Raw genomic sequence first — 5,000 nt, 5'->3', positions numbered from 1 at the left:
AAACCGAGGTCCCGTGTGCAGCACGCACTTGGCGCACTGAAAAAGAACCCATGGCAACGAGAGTGTTGTCCTCTGGCGAAATTACGTAAAATGAAATCCACTTTCATAGGTACACAAATATGTAAGCATGCACTCAAGGCCTGACTAAGCGCGTTGGGTTATGCTGCTGGTCAGGCATCTGCTCAACAGATGTGGTGTAGCGTGTATGGATTTGTCCGAACGCAGTGACGCCTCCTTGAGAAAGTGAAACTGAAACTGAAACTGAAATCCTGGGGGACCTCCCCTCTCTCCCAGATAGACTCGGCAGTGGAACAGGGCGGTCAGCTTGTCTGTCAGCACCTCGCCTCCATACTTAGATGTCAGCCTGGATTCCATCCGCTCCTGGTGCTGCTTTTCCTGACGTTGTCAGCTTCAGGGCCTTCTGGGTGTCGGCCGGCCTTGGTGGGAGGGGCAGCTGGCGAGTCATCAAGTTGACTGGTAGCTGTGGGAGGGCTCAGTGCAATTACTTCGTCAGATTTTTGTATTTGTATTTCTTTTTATTACAACAGATTTCTCTGTGTGAAATTCGGGCTGCTCTCCCCAGGGAGAGCGCGTCGCCATACTACAGCGCCACCCCTTTTTTTTTCTTCTTTGTGTGTGTGTGTGTGTGTGTGTGTGTGTGTGTGTGTGTATTTTTTCCTGTGTGCAGTTTTATTTGTTTTTCCTATCGAAGTGGATTTCTCTACATAATTTTGCCAGGAACAACCCTTTTGTTGCCGTGGGTTCTTTTACTGCGTGCGCTAAGTGCATGCTGCACACTGGACCTCGGTTTATCGTCTCATCCGAATGACTAGCGTCCAGACCACCACTCAAGGTCCTAGTGGAGGGGGAGAAAATTTCGGGGGCTGTGCCGTGATTCGAACCAGCGCGCTCAGATTCTCTCGCTTCCTATGCGGACGCGTTACCTCTAGGCCATCACTCCTCTCCAGATACGGACGAGTCCCTGTTGAGGAGGGTGTTGAAGTGCTCTGCCCAGCGGGCAAGGGATGTCTCTTGTCTGTCAGGAGGATGGTCTGGTCCAACTTTAGGTTCAAGTTGGACAGGGGTTGATCCTGTGACTCTCGGCCCATACACAGCTCGGCCGGAGACCAGTCATGGAAGGTCTTCGTCAGTGTCGTGAGCATCCGAGCAGCGGACTGAAGCTCTTCGGACTGTCTCTCCCGGCCACCAGGTGTTCTTCATCTCACGCAGACAAACTTGGGATCATGATAATGATAAAGAACTGTGCAGTTGTTCTCATCAGTCTCGTCATGTGCGACCAGTCTCTCTCTTTGCCGGAAACTGAGAAGGAAGGTCTGAATGTGTGTCAGACGGTGAGTGGCCGCGCCGGCGTGTGTGTATGCATGCGTCGGTGTGTCAGTGGTGCGCGTGCGCGTGTCCCGGCGCGCGCGCGTGTGTGAAACTCAGGAGTGGAGTGGGGTGAGGTGGGTGGGGGAGAAAGTGAGACCACAAAATGACACGGCGAGCACGTGCACACGGCGCGCGTGCCAGCCACGTTGACTCGGCTCGGCTCGAGACGTGGTAAATCACACGCTATTCCGCTGCTGCGTGCATTCTGTGCATCCAGGATCAAACACTATGCCGTTGCCATCAGGATGATTAACAACCCGACGACTTTTGCCCCCAAAGGTCGGGATGTTCTTTTGCCGGATCCATTCAATTAAGTTGTTCCTGGCAACAGGAATGAAAGAAGTCGTCTCTTTGCCCTCGTCGAACAGCGCTCGAGAGCGGGAAAGTAAATTACTGTATACATTGTCTACCCAAGAGAGTAGGACGGTCCGTCTTGTCCGACAATGATTGATGTGGATACTTCTATAGCGCCTATCCTCGGTCAGAGACCAAGCTCTAAGCGCTTTACATACACGAGGACATTTGCACCACAGGCTGCCTACCTGGGTAGAGCCGACTGACGGCTGCCACTGGGCGTTCATCATTCGTTTCCTGTCACGTGTCATTCAATCAGATTTCAGACGCACACACATACACACTCAGACAGACATGTAACATTTTACGTGTATGACCGTTTGTTTTTTATTTACCCCGCCATGTAGGCAGCCATACTCCGTTTTCGGGGGTGTGCATGCTGGGTATATTTTTGTTTCCAGTAACCCACCGAACGCTGACATGGATTACAGGATCTTTAACGTGCGTATTTGATCTTCTGCGTGCGCATACACACGAAGGGGGTTCAGGCACTAGCAGGTCTGCACATATGTTGACCTGGGAGATCGGAAAAATCTCCACCCTTTACCCACCAGGTGCACCGAGATTCGAACCCAGGACCCTCGGATTGAAAGTCCAGCGCTTTAACAATTCGGCTATTGCACCCATCGTCAGCAATGATGACCACCAGAACAGCAGATGGGGCAGAAGCTCAGTGTCCTGATTATCTGAGCTGTATAAGTGGTTTCTTCACTGCGATATGAATTCATTTACAGTTTAGTCTCTTGTGAAAGATTTTGACAGCAGCGCTGTGAGTAAGCCTGTGTACTTACGGTCTCGAACTAATCATGTCGAGCAGATTCGAACCAATCGGCACATTCGGGCCGAATATGATGGGTTCGAATCTGCTAACATACTCTTTGGAGGAAGGTGGCAGAATGGTTGATACGCTCATCTGTCAATACAGAGTCTGTGAGGGTCTGGGTTCGAATCCCGCTCTCATCCTTTTTCACAAGTTTGACTCAGTGGAAAATAAAACCAGTTTGCCGCTCAAATTGTAATCATTCGGACTGAGACGATACTGAAATCGAGGTCCTATGTGTAGCACGCTCTTAGCGCACTGAAAAAGAACCTATGGCAACGAGAGTGTTGTTCTCTGGCAAAACTCTGCAGAAAAAAAAAACCCGCTCTGATAACGGTACACAAAAATATGTGCATACACTCAGTGGCCTGACGACGCCGAAAAGCGTTGGGTTATGCTGCTGGTCAGACGTCTGCTGAGCAGATGTGGTGTAGCGTATATGGGTTTGTCCGAACGCCTTCTTGAGAAACTGAAACTGAGACAATGACTCTCAAACCAGTCGAAGTCAAGACTTTACGTGACTACTGGGTCTCAAAACCGATATCAGTTGACTGAGCAACACGCATACACACTGACGCACGCACGCACTGGCACGCACGCACGCACACACACACACACACACACACACACACACACAGATTGAGAGGAAGAGAGCGGAGAGACAGACAGACAGACAGACAGAGACAGACAGACAGACAGACAAAGACGGACACAGAGAGATAGAGAGAGGGAGAGAGAGAGACAGAGAGAGACAGACACAGCCGGAGACAGAGATAAAGAGACAGAGAGAGACACACCTGGCACACAGAGACTGCCAGAGACAGAGAGAGACAGAGAGACGGACACAGAGACAGAGAGAGAGAGAGAGACACTGAGACACAGAGACAGACAGAGAGAGACAGACACAGAAACAGAGAGACAGAGGTAAATCAAAACTCGGATTACACACGGAGAAAACCTTCATGATTGGATGTGTCTTTGACGGGCGCAATAGCCGAGTGGTTAAAGCGTTGGACTGTCAATCTGAGGGACCTGGGTTCGAATCACGGTGACGGCGCCTGGTGGGTAAAGGGTGGAGATTTTTACGATCTCCCAGGTCAACATATGTGCTGACCTGCTAGTGCCTGAACCCCCTTCGTGTGTAAACGCATGCAGAAGGTTCAAGATCCTGTAATCCATGTCAGCGGTCGGTGGGTTATGGAAGCAAGAACATACCCAGCATGCACACCCCGGAAAGCGGAGTATGACTGCCTACATGGCGGGGTAAAAACGGTCATGCACGTAAAAGCCCACTCGTGTACATGCGAGTGAACGTGGGAGTTGCAGCCCACGAACGCAGAAGAAGAAAAAGAGGATGTGTCTTTTCCCGGCATGGAAATACTGAGTCCAACAAACCAAAGTATCAATGTAAATCAGTACAGCATTTCATTTGGACTGATTGCGACAGCACACACAGTGACCGTTTCACAAGTTTAACTCTCTCCATACGAACGGCGAAAGAGACGACGCTAACTGCGTTTCACCCCAATTACCACCATCAAAATATTGCAAGCGGAAGGCTCTTATACTGAAGAGGTGAATGTTGACAAAGAATACCACAATTCTGACGACGGAAGCTAAAGGTTGGGTCATTCAGACACCCACTGGACATCCGAGGGGTCTGTGTAGAGGAGAAGAGAGGACTGAGTGAGTTTAAAATAACCAGCAGTTTGGATGACACCTAAATGTATGTATAAAGCAAGAACGAAGCAACTAGGATGTGTGGGCCTATTATACTTTCTTGGTAGAACGTGACGGCAATGGCGATGTCGCTAACAGCACAGATGACGTAAACGTGAGGCGAACAGAAGGTAGATAACGATGTTGACAGAAGATTTCAGCATTTCCGACAAGTCTGGAGTGAAGATTATACGAAAAGTAGGTAGAAAATGATGTTGACAGATTTCAGCATTTCCGACAAGTCTGCAGTGAACATATACGAACAGTTGGTAGAAAATGATGTTAACCGTGGCAGAAGATTTCAGCATTTCCGACAAGTCTGCTGTGAAAATGTACGAACAGTTGGTAGATAATGATGTTGACAGAAAATTTCAGCATTTTCGACAAGTCTGCAGAGAAGATATACGAACAGTTGGTAGAAAATGATGTTGACGGATTTCAGCATTTCCGACGAGTCTGCAGAGAAGATATACGTACAGTTGGAAGAAAATGATGCTGACAGATGATTTCAGCATTTCCGACAAGTCTGCAGTGAAGATAATTATACGAACAGTTGGTAGAAAATGATGTTGACAGAAGATTTCAGCATTTCCGACAAGTCTGCAGTGAAGATATACATACAGTTGGTAGAAAATGATGTTGACAGAAGATTTCAGCATTTCCAGCGACTGAGTCTACAGTGAAGATAATTATACGAACAGTTGGTAGATAATGATGA

General features: G+C 48.7%; 1 long non-coding RNA gene across 1 annotated transcript in view; it reads left to right on the top strand.

The window, feature by feature from the left end:
• Window positions 1-2,237: 2,237 nt before the first annotated feature.
• LOC143277189 (uncharacterized) overlaps window positions 2,238-5,000 on the top strand; it is a 123,588-nt gene continuing 120,825 nt past the window's right edge. The window contains exon 1 of the long non-coding RNA XR_013053696.1: window positions 2,238-2,297. This is a non-coding gene — a long non-coding RNA (uncharacterized LOC143277189). The remainder of the gene's footprint in view (window positions 2,298-5,000) is intronic.

This window comes from Babylonia areolata, chromosome 33 (assembly GCF_041734735.1).
Source record: "Babylonia areolata isolate BAREFJ2019XMU chromosome 33, ASM4173473v1, whole genome shotgun sequence".
NCBI lineage: Eukaryota > Metazoa > Mollusca > Gastropoda > Neogastropoda > Buccinidae > Babylonia > Babylonia areolata.
This window is presented reverse-complemented; position numbering and strand designations above follow the sequence as displayed.